Source organism: Physcomitrium patens, chromosome 21 (assembly GCF_059467195.1).
Source record: "Physcomitrium patens ecotype Gransden chromosome 21, ASM5946719v1, whole genome shotgun sequence".
In the NCBI taxonomy this organism is placed as follows: domain Eukaryota; kingdom Viridiplantae; phylum Streptophyta; class Bryopsida; order Funariales; family Funariaceae; genus Physcomitrium; species Physcomitrium patens.
The window spans coordinates 8,160,899-8,185,744 of NC_143430.1; positions in this window are offsets into that span (position 1 = coordinate 8,160,899).

A 24,846-nucleotide genomic window follows, 5' to 3' on the forward strand; every position below is an offset into this window, starting at 1 on the left:
AAAAGGATAGTAAAACTAAAAAGTACCAATATTGTCTTTTATATAATGGCCTTCTATTTACTTTGTTGGACCATAAATAAGGCAAAATAAAGTAGATTAAAAAAATAAAGAATATAAGCATTTATAAGAAGAAATTAGGAGTTGATTTAAATAAAAATTAACTCAAAAAGACAAAATTTGATATCTAAAGATGGCTGATTATCAAATAAGGTCGAAATTAGACCTTGAGGTACACAACTAAGTATCCATGGTAACTTTGGAATTTCTTTTGTATATCGAAGACTAGAATTTGATAGTAAACTAGATAAGATTTCTATGAGCATTATTTTTGTATGATTTGGATTTATAATGACTTTATAAGGGCTTTACAAAGTTAAGTTTGTTTTCAGATAACTTGGATTTTGTGAAATAAAATAGGGTTCATGTTTTAGGCGATTTCAAGAGTTTTGTAATAGATCTATAGACAAAATTTTGTAGATTAATGATTATAGCTGTGCTTAATACGTGTTGTGAATTTTAGCTAGATCTAATGGTTGAATTGAAGATTATTGATGTTTAAGTGGGTCAGGGTCTCAGAAAGTAGAATTTTAGGTCTAGTGAGGGTTTTAAGATTTCTTACAATCTACTAGTTGGATTTGAGTAGAAGTTATGTGTTTGAGTAGTGGACTTTTTTCCCTTCATATGTGAGAATTTTGAAATTGATTGAATAATTTGATTAGAAGAAATTAGCACTGGGAATTTTGCATTCAGATTGGAGAAGAAGACTGATCCACACTCAAGCACATTATTGTGATTATCATCTATTTGAAGTTAAGAATATTATCTTATTCCTCAAAATTTTTGAGCTCAATCCAATAGTTGGATTGGAAGAAATTGAGTGCTAAGGTTTTGTAAATTTAAAGGATATTGATTATTGCTATTGGATATTAATTATTGCTACTGAAAATTAGTTATTACTATTGAATATTAGTTTTTGCTAGTAGATATTGGTTATTACCATTGGATATTGGTTATTGCTACTAAATATTAATTATTTCTATTGGATATTGGTTGTTACTATTGGATATTGATTTTTACTACTGGATATTGATTACTGCTATTGATTTTTGGTTACCGCTACTGATTATTGGCTACTTTTATTGGTTATTGGCTATTGCTATTGATTATTGGTCACTGTTATTATTTATTTGTTGTTGCTATTGGTTACTGTTACCAAAGTCAATTAATGTTACTGGTTATTTGTTGTTGTAATTTTTCCTTTATTTTCTATAGCTAGTGTTAAAATAAATAGAAGATAAGTTAGAAGGTAAAAGATATTATCTTAGATAAGTTGCTAATGATCAAAGGGCAGCAAAAAGATGAAGAAAAGTTATAAAGGTGGTGGCTAGGGTTTTAAGTGGTAGCTAGGTTAAGAGAAATCTAGGATTTAGTTGGATGAAAGTAAGTTGAATACTAGCCAAAATGGATGTAACCTCTACCTATAAGTAAAGGGTGTTGGAAGTGAGAGGTATCTCATTCCACACTTCTCTTGTATCTAACCTTGCTGATTTTTACTTACTTGTATCTTGCTTATTGTGTTATTTCAATAGGTTATGGATCCACACACACTTTGTTGTACCATTCAAGTAAGTTGAAGTCATTTATTGGTTGTTGTTCTTATGTAGAATAGATCTTATGGTATTTGCTGATGTTAGAGATTGTATGATCTAATGTGATGTTTTGACTTGTGGAGGTTCTAATTTAGGCCTTATACATCTCTTACATCAGTTTAAAGGTTCTTAATTCCTAGGATTGAGTGATTAAGACCTTATACAAAGACCTTGATAGTGTCTTTGATTTTGTGGTGAGAAAGTGAGTTTTATGAGTGGAAGAACTACATGGTGAGGTTGGTTGGAGTTCAAATACTTGTTAGAAGCTTCAAAAGTTGATTTGGGAGTGTTTGGAGTGAAGAAACATTCATTTCTTCACAAGAAGGCATTTTGAGATTTTGCAAGTACAAAATTGTTTTAGTGATTCTAAGCACATAGAGACTCTTTTTCTTGATATTTTTTGATAGACCTCTTCTAAGACATGGCTACAAGTGAGGGTGAAGGTTTGAGAGTGATTGAGAAGTTTAGAGGTGACAATTTCTACCATTGGAAGGTCAAAATGGAGCTTTTGTTGGCATCTTTGGATGTCTGGGACATTGTAGATAAAAGTAAAGAGCCTCTAAACATGCATGCTGATGTTAAAGAGAGGAAGGACTTCACAAGACGAGAAAAGAAGGCTTTTGGTATGATTGCCACTAATTTGGATGAAGCCAACTTTTCTCACATCATCTCTTGCAAAGGACCAGCAGAAGCATGGAAGACTCTTTGCAACATATATGAGAGTAAGAACTTGTCCAATATCATCTTCACAAGGAGGAAATTCTTTACTTGCAAGATGGAAGAAAGTGAAGACCTCATGGCTCATGTCAACAAGATAAAAGTCCTTGTTAATCAACTTGCTATTGTTGACAAGCCTTTAGAAGAGAGTGATAGTATCATGACGTTGCTTATGAGCCTTCCCAAGTCCTACAACTATCTCATTGTGGCATTAAAATCCATCAAAGTAAAAGAACTCACAATAGATTATGTGACGGCAAGACTTACCCATGAAGTGACCAAGAGAAAAGAAAAAGAGCTCCAAAGTGAGGATTCGGCTCTCTTTTCAAGGCAAGGCAAGGAGAGTCATCCCAAACAACGTGGCAATATGAGAACTTGCTTCATTTGTCGAAAACCAAGTCACTTTGTTCGAAATTACTACAAGGCTAAGAAAGGAGATAGAGAAAGTACAAACAATACTCGTGATGAATATGGAGGTGATGATTATACATTCATGGCAAGTGAAGGCACTTCCAACACTGCCATGTCCAAGTGGATCATTGATTTTGGTGCCACCAAGCACATGACTCCATATAAGTGTTCATTTGATACTTATGAAGAGATTTCAACGGTAAATGTCCTCATGGGAGAAAATGGCATAGTACAAGCTATTGAAATGGATTCCATTGTTATAGAGATTGTTGTTAAAGGCCAAACCAAGAAGCTCAGATTGAAGGACGTCTTACATATACCAAAGATGAAGAAAAACCTCCTCTCGATGAGTAAACTTGTTTCACATAGTTGTAAAGTGCAATTTGATAAGAATGGGTGTTTTGTGAAGACATTGAAAGGAGATCATATTGCAAAAAGCTTTAGAGATGGCAACCTCTACTTCATCAAGTGTAAGAAGGTGAATGGAGTTGAATTGGCGACATTTACTGAATTTTCTCAAAATCAAGACAAGTTTGGCATTTAGCATCGACGCCTTGGTCATTTGAATGCCAAGAGCATAAAAGAGCTCTAATCCATGGTAAGCGGCTTAGATCTTGGTCACATAAGCCACAATGCTATGACACTTGTTTGTGAAGATTGCATTCAAGGCAAACAACAAAGGGCCTCATTTCCAAGTAGAGTTGCAACACGTGCAACCAAATTATTGGAGATTGTCCATTTTGATGTTTGTGGACCTATGAGGATGCCATCAATAGGAGGAGCAAGGTATTTTGTTACATTCATTGATGACTTTTTAAGGAAAGTATGGATTTTCATCCTCAAAGCAAAGAGTGAGTATTTCTCAAGATTTAAGGAGTTTAAAGCACTTGTGGAGAAGCAATGTAAATGCAAAATCAAGGTATTGTGTACAAACAATGGAGGTGAGTATATGACAAAGCAATTCAATGATTTCTTAAAGTTGCATGGTATTGCAAGACAAACCTCCACTCTTTAAAATCCACAACAAAATGGAATTGCTGAAAGAGCAAATCGGACCATTGTGGAGATGGCAAGGAATATGCTTCATGCACAACACCTTGGATATAAGTTTTGGGCGGAAGCAATGGTGAATGCAGTATACACAAGAAATAGGTGTCCTACAAGTGTACTTACATCAATGACACCGAAAGAAGCTTGGAGTGGGAGAAAACCTTGTATTTCTCACATGAAGACCTTTAAATACATAGCATATGCAAAGATACCAGATTGTATGAGATCAAAATTTGATACAAAAGGTACAAAATGTGTGTTTGTTAGATATTGTGAAGGTACAAAGGCTTATAGGCTCATGTGTTTGGAGACTAAAAAGATCATCAAAAGTCATGATGTTGAGTTTTTGGAGTATAAGATTACTTGTGAGCACTTAGAGATGTGTCCAAGTGGGAGTAATGGTGTGTTTGTGGACACATATTCAAATTCAATAAAGAAGGAAGAAGACAAAGATAATGATGGTTGTAAAGATGGAAATGAAGATGAAGAGGCAAAGAAGGTGGACAAGAAGGCCTCTACAATTGCTAAGACCAGCAATGAAGAGCATGAAGATATTAATGATGATGGTGATGAGGATTATGAACCTTTGAGTGAAAAAAGACTATCTTCAAAAGAAAAGAAGGTTGGAGGTGACGATGGAGTGCAACAAGTTGAGTCTTCTTCAAATGAAAGGAGATATCCTTTGAGAGATAGAAAACAACATGGTGAATGGTGGAAGGACCATATTTTTCCTCAAGTAAGTAAAGAACATACCAATGTTACATTTCTTGCTGATCCGTTGAGTTTATGTGATGCAATGAAGTCTACGGATGCTATGAAGTAGGAGAATGCTATGGAAGAAGAGTACAAATCACTCATGGATAATGGAACATAGGAATTGACTCAACTTCCACCAAATCGATTTTCAATTGGTTGTAAGTGGGTGTTTAGAATCAAAACGGATGCAATGGACAATATTGTGAGGTATAAGACAAGATTGGTTGCCAAATGCTACTTACAAGTTACTAGTATTGATTTCAATGAGACATTTGCTCCCGTGGCCAAATTCACCACGATTAGAACCATTGTAGCAATTGGGGCAACAATGGACTTAGAGATGCACCAAATGGATGTGAAGATGGCTTTCTTGAATGAAAAATTGGAAGAAGACATCTACGTGGATCAACCTCAAGGATTTGTTGAAGAAGGCAAGCAACACCTTGTGTGTAAGTTGAAGAAATCCTTGTATGGGCTTAAGCAATCATCAAGGACATGGTACCAATGTATCGACACCTTCTTTGTGAATGAAAGATTTGTGAGGAGTGAGGCTGATGATTCTATATATGTGATGCAATCAAAAATCTTCTTGCTGATTGTTATTCTTTATGTTGATGATTTGATCATTTTGACCAATACTTTGAAAAAGATGGATGGATTGAAGGCAAAGTTAGCAAAAAATTTGAAATGAGTGATTTAGGAGAGTTCCACTATTGTTTAGGAGTGGAATTTGTGAGAGATCGAGCTAAGAAGATCATTACATTGAGCCAAAAGAAATACATTGAAGAAGTGTTGAAACTGTTCAATATGGAGGAGTGCAAGTCCATTGGAACACTTTTGGAGGCAAATTTGAAGTTCATGAAGCTTACGGATGAAGAATTTATTGAAGTTGAAGAAGAAATGAAAGATCTTTCATACAAGATAGCAGTAGGCTCTTTTATGTATTCAATGGTTAGTACAAGGGTGGATCTTGCATATGCGGTGAGTATTGTGAGTCAACACATGTCAAAGGCTGGACCAATTTATTGCGCAACCATTAAGAGGATCTTGAGATAATTAAAAGGTACTTTGAACTTCAAATTGTATCTTGGAGGTGATAGTATTACATTGCATGGATATTGTGATGCGGATTGGGCTGGAGATGCAAATGATAGAAGGTCAACAACAAGATATATATTCTTTGTTGGAGTGGGAGTAATTTCATGGAATTCTAAGAGACAACCAACAATTGCAAGGTCTACAATGGAGGCGGAATACATGGCAGCATGTCATGGTGCAATGGAGGCAATATGGCTAAGACAAGTTTTAGAAGACATTGGACTTGTGCAATTGGAAGAAACTCCAATGAAGTGTGACAATCAAGGATGCCTTGTTTTTACCAAGAATCCAAAGTATCATTCAAGGAAAAAATACATTGATATTCAACATCACTTCATACGGGAGAAGATTGAGATGGGAATAATTGACATGAAATATTATGTAACGGAAGATATGCTTGCTGATTTACTTACAAAAGCATTGGTGAAAGATAGACATTACAAATTGTCAAAGGGATTAGGTTTATTAGCCTTTGACCAATAGCAAAGTGGGAATATTAAAGTAAATGGAGGATAAGTTAGAAGGTAAAAGATATTATCTTAGATAAATTGCTAATAGTCAAAGGGCAGCAAAAGAATGAAGGAAAGTTACTAAGGTGGCGGCTAAGATTATAAGTGGCAGCTAAGGTTATAGGTGGCGGCTAGGTTAAGAAGAATCTAGGATTTAATTGGATGAAAGTAAATTGAATACTAGCCAAAATGGATGTAACCTCTACCTATAAGTAAAAGGTGTTGGAAGTGAGAGGTATCTCATTCCACACTTCTCTTGTGTCTAACCTTGCTAATTTTTACTTACTTGTGTCTTGCTTATTGTGTTTCTTCAATAGCTAGGTGCCTAGTGTATTCTTAAGCTAAACGCCATGTAATATGACATTGTTATTCCTTCTTTAATTATTTTTTATAACTAATTTAATCATTTGACCTACTAAATTGACTATCCTAGGAATGATCAATCTACTTTATTAATATCTTACAAAAAAAATTTCTATCCATTTTACATAGCCCCACTCCTAACTATACAACGTCCTCACAAATAGAGAATTGATACATATCTAAAAAAAACTACTTAACAAAATTCTACAATATTTCTATCTTCTTGGCCTACCCAATTGATCAACTTCCACCTTATCAATTGTTGGTTCCATCGATTCTAGTTCCAAATGCAAACTTTTATCATCCTCCAATCCTTCCATCAGTTCTTTCCTCAATTGGGCTCAAAGATCTTCATTGTGCTCTGCCAATGCATGGACTTGAGCCTTCAATTTCAGGATCTCGGCATCTCTCAATTCCAACTGGTACTGATGTTGACTCATCCATTCTGAAACTTCAAAAATTGGCATCATTGATACTTATAATTTACTAATATTAACTAAATCATTTGTCAATTTTATCAACTCAGTATTCAAGGCCTCAATTTCAGCCCTCAATCGCTCTGTTTCACATGGGTATTGGTCACTCAATACTACTTTCTCTTGTACTAATAACTCTGTTTTTTTTCATTTTGCTTGCAATTGGTACTTGACTTTCTCTTGTTCCAAATTCCATGTCCAGCGATTCTGGAATAATTCATCCCGTTGACCTTCCAAGATCCATAAGATGTATTTTTTTTTTTGTCCTGGCTTCATATTTTTGTAAAACCTCTCTTCCAATATCAACTTGGACTTTGCATTGTCTTGGATGATTGATTCTTTCTTTTCAATTCTTTGATTTTGCTTCAATATCATCTTTTTCCTTGCTTCTAATTCCTATTTTACACTACCTTTTATATCCAATGTTCATACCATACAATGTATTTGTAAAATATACTTCAATAAAGCATTCTGAAGGTGTGCACCTTCTGATAGTTGGCCTTGTGGAAACACCAATTAATTGATATCTAACAAAATCGGGACTTCATTCTCTTCTTCCATTGCCCAATGAATTGGAGCCGATTTTGGTACAATTTCTAGACTTGTCTCTTGTGCCAATATATGACTTAATTCTTTAATTTTATATACTACATCCCTTGAATTCGTGGTCAGTGCAAATATATTCCATTCACCTTGTTGAGGCATTAGCAAGGATACATTTTTCTCCACTACTAGCATTGCTTGACTCAATGTAAATACAATCATGGCTTATACATAGTTGAAGTAGAGCAATGCTGTAAACTTCGTTATTTTGCGCTTAGCTCCTATTTTTGCATGAATACGGATTTCTACATAAGCTGCCTAATTGAATACCATCCCGTCAAGCATTCCTAGCAATGTAAACAATAACCATATTGATATATATGTGTTGTATTGATACAAGCCTAAACGCCTCAATACAAAGTGCAACTATTCTATGAGCTCTGGTGTAATTGCCTCAACAGTCCACCAACCTTGGTTCTTCTCAAACGATGACATTCCACCTTTGAAAAACTCTCCTGGACTAAAATCACTAGAGTCAACCGCTCCCACCGCAAGCTCTCTAGTTGAAAGATGCAACACTTTTTCCAAGGTCTTTTCATCAATAGTGATTATGCACCTTTTGTTAGGGACATAGTCCTTAGAACCTTCTAGAGACAAGTCTCTGGAACCTTCTAGAAGCTTCTTAGTTGGTAGAAGATGTTAGAGACATAGTCCTTAGAACCTTCTAGAGATAAGTTTCTAGAACCTTCTAGAGATAAGTTTCTAGAACCTTCTAGAAGCAAGTCTCTGGAACCTTCTAGAAGCTTCTTAGTTGGCAAAAGATATTAGAAACATAGTCCTTAGAATCTTCTAGAGATAAGTTTTTAGAACCTTCTAGAAGCAAGTCTTTGGAAGCTTCTAAAAGCTTCCTAGTTGGTAGAAGTTGCTTGAGAAGCTTCCTAAATAGAAGTATATATTGGAATCGAGGCTGAAGAGTTCTTCAGTCTCGACAACACGTCTCTTGGAGCTCTAGCTCACCTCTCTGGTGTTGTTCTTGTATTCATCTGATTAATCTAGTTCTTGCCAGTTCTTCTTGAACTTCTTGTTAGATCTCGAGTCTGTATTTTTGTGTCCATAACAATTTGTCGAGACTTCACTCACCTCAGATATCAGAGTTAGTTTCTTCCTCATTAGAGTACGGATTACTCCTTTGCTTGGAAGTGTACTAGCATTTTAGAGGTTGCGGATTACCCTCCTCTAAACTGATACTTCTTTTGTTACAATATTGGAGTCTTATTCTTCTTGGAGATAGTGGATTACCCTTATTCTTGAAGCTCTTAAGGCATTTTAGAGGTTGCGGAGTACCCTCCTCTAAACCAATATTTTCTTCTTGTAGAATCATTTCTGTCCTTTTCTTAGAATGGCCGGAGGCCAAGACATTACTATGATGGAAAGTTCAGAGTCCAAGTTGGATGCTATTATGAATGCCCTCGCTATGTTATTACAAAGAACTGCAGAGATTGAAGGAGTCGTGGCAAGGCTTCATAATGATGGAGCATCTGGGATGGCACAATCTAGGTTACACCAGCCTCAAACTTCTACACTTAGAGAAGCAACTTTGCCTCAGGTTCGACAAGCACCGCTGGTTCTACAACATAAGGAGCTCCGTGTTAGCCTTCTGGACAAGTTCGATGGTACGCATTCCAAGTTTCAAGGATTTGTCAATCAAATTAGGTTGATAACAGTTTTACAGCCCGAATGCTATCTAACGGAGGAGTCATGTGTTGGACTTATTGGAACCTTACTTACAGGGCAAGCTCTATCATGGTTTGCTCCTTTGTTTGAGAAACGATCATCCATACTAAACAACTTTGAAACCTTTTTGGAGGCATTTGCGGAAGCATTTGGTGAATACGATAAGGTTCGATGGGCTACAACAAAGATCCGGTCACTGTGACAAGAGATGCGCTCTATATCAGTCTATGCATCGAACTTCAGGCAATTAGCATGCGACATCAATTGGGATGAAGAAGCATTGATGAGTCAATTCTATTGGAGTTTAAGAGATGATGTGAAGGATTTGCTGTTAACTCTTCGTGATCCATAAATGCTCAACGAAGCTATTAGCCAAGCTGTGGAGTGCGATAATCACCTATTCCAACGTCGCCAAGATTAATATTCAAGACAACATACGGTTCGCCATGCCTCAACTATGTCGGCAAGCAGCATGAATACACATTCAGAGGTAGAAGACATGCAAATTGATGCGGTACGTGTCAAATTCCTAACCCAAGAAGAAAAAAAGCAGTGTATGGAGGAAGGTCTATGCTTGTATTGCGGTGAAGAAGGGCACAAAGTTGGAAACTATCCCAAGAAGCAAAATTGACATATTGTAAGGACTAGGGGCACGTTTGTTCAAGAAAACGAGGATGCCCAGCCACAATAGGAACTGTGTGGCTGGATAGTGAAATATCGCAACAACAACTAGGTTCCTTTCTTTTCGCTCAACTTGCCCTTTGCTTTATAATTCCTTTATTTATTGGCCCTCAGAAACTGAGAACCTTAGCATTATTAGATTCAGGAGCATCTGCTTGTTTCTTAGATGAAGAATTTGCAAAGCGTCATAAGATCCCTTTAGTACAAAAATCCAAACCTGTTCATGTTGAGATCATAGATGGACGACTTTTATTGTTTGGTAGTATCACCCATGAATCAAAACCTATAGAAGTGATGTTTAAGGGCCATAGTAGTCATATTATTTTCAATATTATTAGAACTCCATCAAATCCTATTATTCTTGGTCTTTTCTGGTTGAAAAAGTATAACCCATCTATAGATTGGAGGTTGCGGAAGATGACCTTTCCCACAAAACCATCCAAGAGCAAGCCTAGTAGAAAACTCCGAATAAAGAAATCCTTATTCATTGGAGTAAGAGCGTTTATAAGATCATCTAGGGAAGGCACACCGTTTGTCATTTATGCGGCTCCAACTACTAGGGAGAAGATCTCGACAACAAATATACCTGAGCAATATAAGGATTTTAAAGACGTGTTTCAAAAGAAGAATGCCGATATGCTACCGAAACATCGACCATATGATTGTGCCATAGACTTACAGGAAGGAGCACAACCACCTTTTGGCCCAATCTACAATCTATCGTAGATGGAGTTGGCGGAGTTACGGAAGTACATCGACGAGAATCTAGCCAAGAACTTCATCCATCATTCAAAATCGTCAGCTGGAGCATCCATCTTGTATGTGAAGAAGAAAGATGGCTCATTACGGATGTGCGTGGACTATCGAGGCCTCAACAAGGTAATAAAGAAGAATCGTTATCCGTTATCTTTGATTTTTGGTCTCTTAAAATAACTTGGACGTGCAAGGATCTTTATAAAAGTTGATCTAAGAGGAGCTTACAACCTCGTACGAATCAAGGAAGGAGATGAGTGGAAGACAGCGTTTCGGACAAGGTATGGCCATTTTGAGTATAATGTCATGCCCTTTGGTCTTACCAATGCTCCAACGATCTTTCAACATATAATGAATGATATTTTTTGAGAGCTCCTTGACGATTTTGTTGTCATCTATTTGGATGATATTTTGATATTCTCCAAAAATGAGGAAGAGCATGAAAAGCACATTCGTTTGGTCTTGGAGAAACTATGCAAGCGAGGACTATATGCCAAGTTAGAGAAGTATTTATTTCACCAAATAGAGATGGAGTTTCTGAGGTTCGTTGCGACTACAAAAGGCTTGAAGATGGATCCCAAGAAGGTGGAAGTAATCGTGTCCTGCGAGGTTCCGAAGACAGTTAGAGACGTACAATGCTTTCTTGGTTTTGCCAACTTCTATCGGATCTTCATCAAGAATTACTCTCAAGTTGCTGCTCCTCTCTCTCGGTTGACATGCAAGGATAAGCTGGAATGGGGACTTCTAGCGGATAAGGCATTTCAAGACCTAAAGACCGCATGTCAAGGATAAGAATTCGATGAAAAAATAATTTAGACAAGTGAGCCTTCACTCAAAGAAAGGTAACAAAATATAAACAAACAAGTATGTATATTGAAAGAGAAATTGAAATGGCTATTGCCAAAAGACAAGAAAACTAGAGACCCTTGAAACTAGACTGGAAGCAAGAAAAGAGTTGACAAGAGTGAAGAAGCCTTCACTCTTGTCTCTATATATACTATCTAACTAGGGGCTAGGTGGCAAAGTTCTATAGGACCTCCAATATGTGTTGACTTTGTAGAACACATGCCTTGACTTACAAGGCAAGTTTTTCTACGTGTGGACCACATAGTTAGCTTGATCTTCAAGCTAATAATATGTGTGACACATGGCCAACTTGTTGATCACGTTTCTAATCTAAAAAGTTAATTAAAGACACCTATGAAGTCAAAGCAGTGTCTATAAAGCTTCTAAGAAGCTTCTATATTAAATACTATAGAATTAACTTACTTTTATCTACTTTTACTTACTTCTACCTATTTGTATATGTAATTACTAACTTACATGATTATGTCCGTCACACTGCATTTACTACGGTTTCAATCTTAGTACATCCACACTTTACAAAGGCCTTTTATTTAAAAATTGATGCTTCAGATTTTGTATTGGGAGCTGTACTTTCACAAATGGGAGAGGATAAGAAGCTCCATGCAGTTGCATTCTATTCTTGAAAGTTCTCTGCTACTGAAATCAATTATGAGATCCACGATAAGGAACTTCTTGCTATAGTGGATTCTTTCCAAGAATGGCATCACTTTCTTGAAGGAGCTGTACACCCAGAGATCGTATACATAGATCATAAGAATTTGGAGTATTTCATGTCGGCTTGAGTTCTAAATCGACATCAAGCTTGATGGAATATGTTACTATCTAGATTCGATTTTGTTATCACTTATCGACTTGGAAAGCAGCAAAGGACTATTTGATGCCTTATCGAGGAGATTGTATCTTGTACCAAAGGCTAGAGAAGTAGCGTTTGATCAACAATGTACGACATTATTGAAGCCAGAGCAATTTCAGCTTTGCTCTACTATTGTACCAATTGATGCTGACTTCCTGAATCAGGTATGTGCCATGACCATTGAAGATTCAGTAGCGATTGATATTAAGTAGTGTGCTAATGACGACAAGTTCAAGGTGGAAGGAGATCTTTTATACTTTGAGGAGCGGTTATATATCCCAAAAGGACCAGCACGACTCCGAGTTCTTCAATCTCGCCACGATTTTCCAACTGCAGGACATTTTGGATTCAACAAGACCTTGGAACTTATTTCTCGAGATTTTTGGTGGCCTCAAATGTGGAAGGATGTGAAAGATTTTGTCCTCTCCTGTGACATCTGTTCAAGATCCAAGAATCCTTGGCATCGCCCTTATGGACTCCTACAGCCATTGCTGATTCCACGTCGACCATGGTCTTCAATTTCCATGGACTTCATCACGGACCTGCCATCATCGAACTCATTTGACAGCATTTTTGTCATGGTAGACCGGCTTACAAAGATGGCGCACTTTATCCTTTGCAAGAAGACATCATCTAGTGAAGTCACAGCAAGGCTCTTTCTCGATAATGTATATCGATATCATGGACTACCAAATGATATCATATCAGATCGAGGAACCCAATTCGTATCAAAGTTTTGGAGATCTCTCTTTGAGATACTGAAGGTGGATATCAAGCTTTCTTTGACTTTTCATCCTCAAACTGACGGCCAAATGAAACGGGTGAACCAAGTCTTGGAACAATATTTACGATACAACATCAACTATCAATAAGATAATTGGACCACATATCTGTTGCTAGTCGAGTTTGCATATAACAACACCCTCCATGCGTCGACTCAATACACACCATTCTTTTTCAACTATGGGTATCATCCGAAGCTTGATTTATTGAGTTTTTCAACAAATAACAATCCAGTAGCTAAAAGATTTACGAAATAACTATCAGAGCTTCAAAATACGTTGAAGCTTCAATTACAATCCGCTCAAGAATCCTACAAGGTGTCTGCAGATAGATTTCGGAATTAAGCACCTACTTTCAAAATTGAAGATAAAGCATGGTTTTTTTGACGGAATATCAAGTCCAAGTGAGCATGTAATAAGTTGGACTATCGAAGATTGGGACCATTTATCATTCAAAAGCAAATCAATCCAATGGCGTACCGTCTGGAATTACTGGCTTCTATGAAGGTACATCCAGTCTTTCATGTTTCTCTTTAGGAGCCTTATCGAGAGTCGTCTTTTTCTGGAAGAGTGCAATATCCACCACCTAGTATTGAGATCAAGAACCACGAGGAATACGAGGTTGAAAAGATGTTGGATTCACGACGAAGGTGGGGCAAGTTGGAGTATCTTGTTCATTGATGCGGCTACGATATTAATGAGCGAACGTGGGAGCCAGTTGAAAATCTCGCCAATATGTCGTAAAAGGTATAGGAGTTTCATCAACAACATCTTCATAAATCTAAGCCGGTTCGACGATAGCTTCCTTCTGAAGCTTGCTCACCCAAGAATATAAGAAAGGGGGAGAGCACCACCAAAATTCGTAGTTGATGTAGTTATTTTCTCCAAGATAAAATAGAATTTTTTTAGTAGCCATAGTTTGGTCTTCTGATATGGATAGCCAAGAGATAGATACTATGCCAGTCAGATTATCTCAACCGACTAGCTCACGAAGGCAATCCTGAGATGAAGAACCACCTACACTATGACGACGATGGAGGATATCGAGTAACCGATCACTGTTGATTGTATTTGAGTCCGAGCTTGCTTACGATGGTCAGCCAAAAGACGTATTTGTAGGACAATTTCACAATGAAGACACGGAAGTTCATGCTTGGTCAGAAATTGAAGGAGTGGGCCACTACCATCGGCTTTAAGGGTCGATGAACGACTTGCCTCGTGAAAAACAGTTGGAGTTCATAACAGACGTTATGTGACAGATCTTCATTTTCTTGTATTGGTACTGATTAACAAAAACATTGCTTCTCAGAGACCTCGAAGCTAAAAGAGGGGGTGATATTAGGGACATAATCTTTAGAACCTTCTAGAGACAAGTCTCTAAAACCTTCTAGAAGCTTCTTAGTTGGTAAAAGATATTAGGAACATAGTCCTTAGAACCTTCTAGAGATAAGTTTCTAGAACCTTCTAGAAGCAAGTCTCTGGAACCTTCTAGAAGCTTCTTAGTTAATAGAAGTTGCTTGAGAAGCTTCCTAAATAGGAGTATATATTGGAATTGAGGCTGAAGAGTTCTTCAGTCTCGACAACACATCTCTTGGAGCTCTAGCTCACCTCTTTGGTGTTGTTATTGTATTCATCTAATTAATCTAGTTCTTACCAGTTCTTCTTGAACTTCTTGTTAGATCTCGAGTCTATATTTCTATGTCTGTGACACCTTTATACTATGCTTGATCCATCTTCTAGGTCATAGTTCGTAATGTATTCTTCCACTAATACTTTATTAATTGATGGCAAGCTAACTGACCTTCGCAAGAATTAAAACATTTGTGCATTTCAAAAATCTTGTATTCTTCTTAGCATCCAACAAATCTCCAATTTTATAGGCTCCATATGGGTCACGATTACTATGGATGGTGGTCCCAAATTACATTTAGCTTTCACATTGTGGCCACTTTTCTTTCTGTCTATAGCTCTCTTTGCTCTCTCAATGACCATGACGTACACTCTTCCAAGCTTTAACCGTCAATACTACTCTCTAGGACTTCCAAAATATAAGAAATTACAACACAAAAAAACAACAACATAATGCGACACCACAGAATGACCTTGAATGGATGCTCCACTCCTATTCTTTTACCTAATGGTGATAACAATAACATATTATCTATACTTTTTGTTTCTCCTACCGTTTTATCTATCCTACTATTAATTATATCTCTAACTATCCTTTTATCCGCCTCTACATACTAATCCACCTATACCAATAATTAATCCCAAGAAAAAATTGAAATCCATCTCGGATTTTAAATATAATATAGCCAAAATCGATTCCTATTGATACATGTACTAAATTGATGGCCCATGAAATCTTCCAATTGAACTGACCCATTGAAAAATCCTTCAACCACGTAATATAGACCATGCCATCAGACTTGAAATTTTCCTGGAAAATTATTAAACTGATTATCATAAAGCAAGATCAAATCGTTAGACATAAAATTCTTAGGTTGTAGTTTACTATTATAGTAACTCTTCCATTGTTAAAAGAGTAGTAGCATGAATTTCATCCAATTCTTTAAATTTTGCCAATCGGTATTGTATGGACTCTTTATTATTTGGTCGTTCTTCTAATGTGATCTACAAACTTTGGACTTCTAGTTTGATTAGTAAGATTACTTCTTATCCATAAACTAATTTGAACGGGGTGGAATTGATTGTCACTTTATCTCCTGTACAATATACCCATAAGGCTGCAAATAATTTGATATCTCAATCCGTGCCTGCTTCTAAAATAGTCTTAGTTAAGAACTTGCTTAAAATATTGTTGGTCTTTTCTGTGTACCCATTGGCTCCAGGATGATATAGAGTTATTTTTCTAAGATTGATTTCTGACATGTCCATCAAAGTTACAATTGTAGAATTAATGAAATGGGTTCTTTGATTATTAATCAATTCTTTAGGATACCTAAACCAAGTGATAATATTATCATATAGAAAAGTAGCAATAGTATTTGCATTATCATGTTGTGTTACAACAACCTCTACTCATTTTATTATATAGTTTATGACGACTAAAATATATCATTTCTATCAACATCTCGGTGCTGGTGCAATGGATCCAACAAAATCAATTTTTCATTTCTCAAACAGTGTTTGGGCCAAAATTGGTGCTAACGGCATGGCAAAAGTGCTAGTTGGTCGACCAATTCTTTGACATGGATTACATCAGCAAACATATTAGTGTACATTTGAAAACATTATTGGCGACCAATATCTAGCCATTAAAGCTTTCTGAGCAATACTATCATCGACAAAATACCCACCACAACTATGTAAGTGACAACCATGCAATATCAATTGTACTTCACTTTGAAAGATACAGCATTGTAAAATGCCATCCTTTCTTTGCTTATACAAAGCATCACCAATCATTGTATATAGTGCACCTTTCAAAATTAAGCATTTTTTAAGCTTTTTCCTAAATACAGGTGGAAATATTTGGAATATCAAAAATTGAATTATTTCACTACACTCCAATAAAATCACATCCATAGCAAATAAATTAGCATCAAATAGTATATCAAGGATAGGTTCATTGCCCAAGATATTAGACAATTGGGATAAATAGTCAACATTTACATGGTTCTTTCTAGGTCTTACGATAATAATTAAATTGAATTTTTGTAGTAATAATATCCATCTGGCAATGCGTTCACTCAACTAAGGCTTATTAATTATGTATTTTAGGGCATCATGGTCTACATAAAACATGAATGGATAATCCAACAAATAATACCAAAATTTTTGAACCAAATATATCATGCTCAAAGCTTCCTATTCAGTAGTAGTGTAATTTTATTTTGCAGCCACCAATTATCGACTAGTATAATATATTGAATGATCCAAGTTTTTTTCATCCTTTTGACTTAACACAAATCCAATAGCAACATTGGATGTATTAACATATACATGAAATGACTTTGTCCAATAAGGAGCCACTAATATTGGTGTAGATACCAATTTTTGCTTCAATTCTTCAAACGCCACTATACACTCCTTGGTCCAAATTGGATTGGTCCCATCCAATAAAGATTTTTTTAAAAGACTAATCAAAGGTTGAGAGATGATTGCAAATAAATAAAAAAATCATAGATAATAAATCACATGGCCAACAAAACCACGAATACCTGACATTATCTCCGATCTTGGTAAGTTCATTATGTGCTGAACTTTATCTAAATCAGTGGCAATACCGCTTTTGGAGACTATGTGTTCCAAGAGTTTTCTAGACAGAATATCAAATTGGCATTTATCATAGTTCAATGATATCCCATATGTAGCACATTGATCCAAACATTTGTCTAAGCATTTCAGATGATCTTCTTTTATAGTAAAAGTACAAACCTCATCTAAAAATATTTTTATAAACATTTGTAAGTAATCATAAAATGCTTAAGTCATCACCTTCTGAAATGTAGCTAGAACATTACATAATCCAAATAATATAATGCAATAAGCAAATGTTCCCTAAATTGTAGGGAAAGTAGTCTTTAGCTGATATTTTTTTGTAATTTTAACTTGATTATAACCAAAAAATCCATCTAGGAAAGAATAACATTTATGCCCTTCTAGAGCATCTATTATACTATCCATAAAAGATAATGGAAAGCAATCTTTCTTGGTAGTTGCATTTAGTTTTTAGAAGTCCTGACAAATTTTGATTTTTCTATTTTTCTTTGGTACCATCACGATTGGAGAAATCCACTCACTATTTGCTACTGGATAAATAAAATCAACCTCAATAAGCTTATCTAACTCTTCCTTCATCATTAAAAAATATTTTGGATTAACTTAGTGTTACCTTTGATGAACAAGTTTAGCATCCTCTTTCAAAATGATTTGATGCTTGCAAACTTTTGAGGGGATATCTTTCAAATCAGCATATGTCTAAGCAAAAGTAGATTTATGGTGAATGAAAAATTCTTTCCAACATGTGAACTCATAATCCTAAATACCTTTGTAAATTTTAATTTTCCAAGGTATTTTATTTATTGCTAAGTTAATAATTTGATATAAAGGTTCAGCTGCCTTTTTTGGTTTCAGCTCTCTCGTCGATTCTGATCTATTTGTCAAGTTTGACATATTAGAGGTACTCAATTCTGATTCTAGTGCATTGACCCAATGCACATCATATTTGTTCATCCAATCTGCAATAATATGATCGAAATTTTCTATATGCGGTAGGTATATCAAATATTCTCCTAGTCCTCCACATTGATATACCACCCTATGGTACTTAGCTGTCTTGAAGGATGCTCTTTCTTTTGGTGTGATGGTATCTTCATCAAAACTGAGCTCATTGCCAAATGTCAATTCAGATGTTTGCATTTGAGATTCTCCATGATAGTGTACTGGGTACATTTGTAATACCACCTTCTCTTTGCCTCTCTCAATTGTCAAAGTACCACAATCCCAATCGTTCTTGGCTTTCGCTTGATAAAGCCAAGGTCATCCCAAAAAAATCAAATATGATAAAATTAGATATTGTAATCAAAAAATGATATAGTTTATTTTGTATTCAATACTTGTAATTATTATTTGAATATTTCGTAAGATAGCCATTGATTTAATCCAACTATGATTTACCATCCATAATACTACTATCATAGATATTAAATGTGCTAAGTCTAAAGCATCCATTGTATCAGTGTTCATTAAATTGACATTAGAGCCACCATCCACTTGGATTCTAGAAATCATAATACTGTCTATTGATACATCGATGGTTGACATGCTTGGATCACAATTCAAACTGACCTCATGAACTTTTTTGTTCGATTGCCTATGCCATATTAACGATGAATTCAATATAGAATGACACTTAGGTGCTACTATTAGAAGTTGCTTCATTGAAATAGAAGGCTAAATAGCATCCAGATTTTTCAGAATGTTATAAAGCTCTATGTTTAAAGCAATTTCCAATGCCCTCTTTCTTTTCATTTGTTTTAGCTTTACTCCTTGAGATAATATATTTTTCTTTTGTGGACTCAAAATTTGAACAACTGGAGGAGCTTTCTCAAAATGGCCATTCATGAGTAGATCTTTTAATAGGTAAGATATTTCCTGGAACTGTATAGAGGATGGAATTGATTTAAGCTAAGCCGAGGCCTCGATGGTTGGGACCTCATTGGTTTGCATAGACAGACCAGGTCTCATCATTGATAAGATGCTCATTATAGGAACTAGATTTGTCGTTCTCATAATTGGATTAAATTGGTCCTTCGCAACTAATCCATCCAAGTGCTGAATTGGTCTTTTTTCTTTTTGCTGGCTCTTGATAAGTATTCCTTAGACACATTCTATCCAATTTATTGAGAAATCTTGAGAACCTCGATTATTATCCTTGATCTTATTTTGTAGCTGGATCTGCTCATCATAATTGTTGAAATTGAATGGAGCATTACACTGCTGATATATATGCCTTGACTATTTATATTTACAACAAATTAGAGCATAGTCATCACTAGCTTGTAGATTAGGATATTCACTAGCATAATGACTAATTTGCGTGCAATAATAACAATGAAGTGGTATTCTTCTACCTCCATCAGGCATATTGAATATCTCTATTGATATATACTGACTGGGTATGTTCCAAGTTGAATTGGTAAATGATTTCGATTGTCCTATTGGTACAGAGGAAATTGAAATCAATTGTAATGATGGAGGATATTGCTAATATCCTGACTACTTTTTTATATAGTTATGGAAGTTTGATGTAAAACTTGGATTATAATTTGGACCTTAAAGGTTATTGAAGGCTCAATTTTGCCTATTCGAATAATTTTCATTTCAGCCAAACATATTTCATGTTTGAATTTGATTGTTATACCACTGAGTGGATGAGATCATGGTGTAATTATCAAACTATTGTTGTTTTTTTTAATTCCAAAAATTACCTGCTAAATGCTTTCTTCCATAGAATGTATATAGTACCATCATTTGTGGAGGAGAGGAGCATTTTATTACCAAATCATCTTGGCAAAAATTGAAAAAGTCTATAAGATCAATAATGAGTTTTTGACCTTAAACAAACATCACATGATTGAACAAAGTCTTTATTTGCCTTCCACATTTAAGGCCATTGAAAATCTATGGATATAAGTTCTAAAGTCTTATAGTATCTAAAATATTTGGCCACTAAAAAATCATGATGTACTTGAAGAATATGTAAAAAAGTTTTTTTTTGGAATATATAAGCGACTTTTAAAATAGAGTAGGTTATTTTTGAACTTGAACTTAGAAGCATTATGAAACTTAAAAGAAGGATTTTTGATATCATGAATAAGAAGATCAGAGGATATACTTGATTGAATTTTTTTGACAAGATTTGAATCAACAATCAATGTTGATTTTATTGCTCAAAGATGAAAATACTCTAGCTTCAAGAGAATCATTCTTTCTTGATCAAAAGATGCATCTCCTTCTTTCAATATAAGATAAGAATATTTGAAAAGAGTGTCTAATAAATCTTATTATTTTTTGGATTGATAAGTGATTTTTAAAACAAATCTTGAGAAAGACATGGTCCAATGGACTTCGCGACAATTCAAAACATGTGCTTATATAAAATATTTAAGATTCTTATAATTGGTATAAATGGTGATTGGATTTGAAGTACTTTTTAGGTGATGGCACCATTCTTGAAATGAATCCACAATTGCAAAAAGTTCCATGTCATGAATCTTATAGATGATCTTCATTGCTAAAAGATTTCTTGAACAAAATCTATTAAGTGAAGTTTATCATTTTTTCCTATTTATGATAAAATGGCATCCAAAACAAAGTCTAATGTGTGTATTTCCATAAAACATAGCTTAAAAAAGATGACGTGATATAAGATTGGTGCAAAAATAAAGGTTGTCTTCAAAGCTTCAAATGCTGTGTCTGCTTCTTGATTCCATTGAAATTTATTTTTACATGTCAAATGTGTAAGTGGAGTTGCAACCTTAGAAAAGTTCTTCATGAAGATCTGATAGTAGTTGGAAAATCCCAAAAAAACATTGGACATCTCTTATCATTTTTGGGATCTTCGAATTTATAATAGTTTGAGTTTTTTTAAGATCCATCATAAGTTTATCATTTGAAATGTTGTATTCTAAAAAGTCAACCTGATTAGTGTGGAATATATACTTTTCTATCTTAGCATAGAATCCTATATCTCTTAATTTTTGTAATACATGATGTTGTGTTGTAGTTCGGCTACCATGTAAAAATAATGTGCTTATATATTTAATACACAATATACTAAACAACATGATGAAAGCCATGTTAGTAGATTTTTGTTTATTATAGAATGTGGATAGATTACTACCTCAAATAGAGATAATTTGAAAGGACTTCTATAAGAATTTATATAACTTTATTTTCTTTTGATAGTAACTTTGAAGTTGATCTTATTAGTAGTAACCTTTAAATATTTAGAGTCACCTTTGTTAGATATTGGTGATCCTTAAAGTCTTATTTTGTTTCTTTTATATGGTGTTTAGGACATTTATTGTATAAATCTTGTAAAGAAAAGAGTTGGAGAGGGATTTTGGTAGCAAAAAAGGTAGCTAAGGTACCCATATGAATGAATGGAGATAGATGATATAAATCTCTATTCCTATTGGTCAAAAATCATAACCAATGGGCTTTAAGGAGGGTGCTAAAGGCCATATTAGGGATTACGGTTATACTTTTAAGGCATTTGAGCTCTTGGAGGCTAGAATCAATAGGTTCAGGTTTTTAGCTATGGTTTTAGTGAAAATTTTGAGTCAATTCTAGTCTTTATGAAGGAGATATAGGTACTCAAAGTCTAGGTATCAATTTTGTATTTACTGTCACTTTTTTGGATATAACACACACATACAGAAAGTAATAAAGGATTTTTAATTGGAATTGAAGAAAACACTTTTTTGGCTATAGTTTTGGTATACTATTTGATGGATTTCAAATTGGAATGAAGGAGATATTGGAGGTTGAAATCAATGCTTACAAATTTAAGGGTAGTAAGTGACCCGATTCACTAGTGGTTGTGTTTTGAGCTATATCTTGAGCAATTTGATGAAATTTTGGTTCAAAATTTCTAAGAATGTGTGTAATCATGTTAATAAATTTTTTATATAAATTTTGTGGCATTTGAATTTTGGATCTGTGAGATATAAAGAAAATAGTACTGAGGTGCTTGTGAATTAGGGTTTGAAGTATTTGCTAGATTTTTTAAGATGCCAGACGATTAGTAGCAAATTTACAGTTGAATTTTTTTATAGCAATGTTTAAGGATAAATTCTATACTATTTGTAAATTTGAAAAAAATAAAATGGTTGGATCGAGAGATATGAATTTTTAAAGTTTAGAAACGAAGAAAATCCTTGCAAAAAAATTATATTTTGAAGAGATTTTATTATAAATTGAGCATTTTATACAAAATAAAGGGGTTTTTTAGAAGTCAAGTTTTTATATACATGTTGAAGATGGATATATAGAGCTACGGTTAAATTTTGATATAAAGATGAACTTTTGACAAGAGATTATGGATTTTCTTTGGAATTATTGAAAATCTAATTTATCAGCAAATGGTTAGTTATGATTTGGTATAACCAAGAATCTTAGAAAATTCCTAAATATTTTAGAAAGTCTTATGTATAAACCTTCTTAAATGTAAAAGGATTTACTAGTACAATATCTTTTTGATATTATAGTATTTATTTATCTTTTACTTTAAAGGTTAAATAACTTATTGGAGCTTGGCCGATAAGTTAAAATTAAACTCTCTATAGTTAGGTATCCAATATATTTTTAGATAGAAAACCATACAATACAACAATAATAAACATGAAGTTCATATTTTTTTGTGTTCTTAAAATAGATTAAGATGTCATCTAGACAACCGATAAAAAAGTCATCTAAAAACTTTCAAAAAACATCATTCATTAGATATTGGAATGGTGTTGGTGTATTTATAAGTCCAAAAGACATTATGTTGTATTTGAAATATCCATACCTTATTTGAAATATAGTCTTCTATTCACCTCCTTCTTTAAAGCATACCAAATAATATGCTCTTCATAGATCTATTTTAATATAGAGCTTAACTTGATTCAATTGATTGAGAAGTCTAGATATCAAAGGTAGTGGATACTTATTCTTTATGGTGATTTTTTTGAGTCCTCAATAATCAACATACATCCATAATGGTTCATTATTTTTCTTCATAAATAAAATTAGAGCTCTTATTAGAAATTTGGAATAGTGTATGAAGTTCTTAGCTAGATTTTTTTCAATATACTCTTTGAATTCAACCAACTCATTTTGTAATTAATTGTAAATTGATCCAAATGGTAGTTTAGCTCCTTCTTGAAGGTCAATTAAGCAGTTATAGGAATGATGTTTTGGTAGAATATGAGCATTCTTCTTTTCAAATATATCTTAAAAATCTTGATATTGGCTTAGAATGGTATTTGAAGTCTTTCCATCATTAAAAAAATAGGTGCAATATAAATGACACAAAGTAATCTTTCTTTTGTAACATGCAAGAAAGCTCTTGTATCTATAAATATAAGTTTAATTACATTAGACTTATGACTTTCTATTTCACCAATTATAATCTTAATTATATTTTCAAAAAAATCAAAACTATAAGAAATTCAATCTATTTTTGAATTATATTTTTTTTAGCTATGATAGACCTAAAATGATTGGATTATAGGTAGATTTAATAATATCAAATATTACAAAGCTACTATAACTATTTGTTGTTACTTCTATAGGTAGGATTTTATAAGTAACATTTTTTTAAGATAATAGATGACCATCAATGACTTCTATGTGAACAAATTTAGTTTTCTTTACTAAAAGTAAGTTATGCCTTTTAACAAATTCTTCATCTAAGAAACATGCTAAGGCTCCTAAATCTAACCATATACTAGCTTTGTAATATTTAGGTCTTAAAATAATATTTATTATAAAAGAAAAAGAGAATTTTAAGGAGAAAATATATCCTTCACTAAATGTTGTAGAAGATTTTAGCCACATGATTCTTATAATAGCTAGACAAACTTGTTTTTTGACATACTATCTTCTTTGATAGTCATACTCCTCATTTTGTAGTTGCATTGCTTCTTCGGATAATATTGAACAATGTACTTAGATTCTCCACTATATAAGCACAATCCTTTCTGACAATGATGAATTATTTCTTGCTTAGTAAGAAGCTTGAAATGTACTATATCAATTTGCATATCTTCTACTTTTGAATGTATATGTTGAGAAGATGTTGGCCTTATCATTGAATTATAATAGCATTGAGATGCATTTCTATGACTGTTAGATTGAAATTTAAAAAGTTGATTGTCACACCTTAAAATAAAGTCAATTAGTTGACTTTATTGATTTGAAGATTAGATAAGTTGAATATCAATTATTTTATCTCATATTATAATCCATACAAAAATTGGCTAATAAGTGCGATATCATCTTTCTTGATATTAGTTGCAAGTTCTCAAAATTATGAAGTATATAACCTCATCAATCAATTTTCTTATCATAAGATACAAATCTTATTGG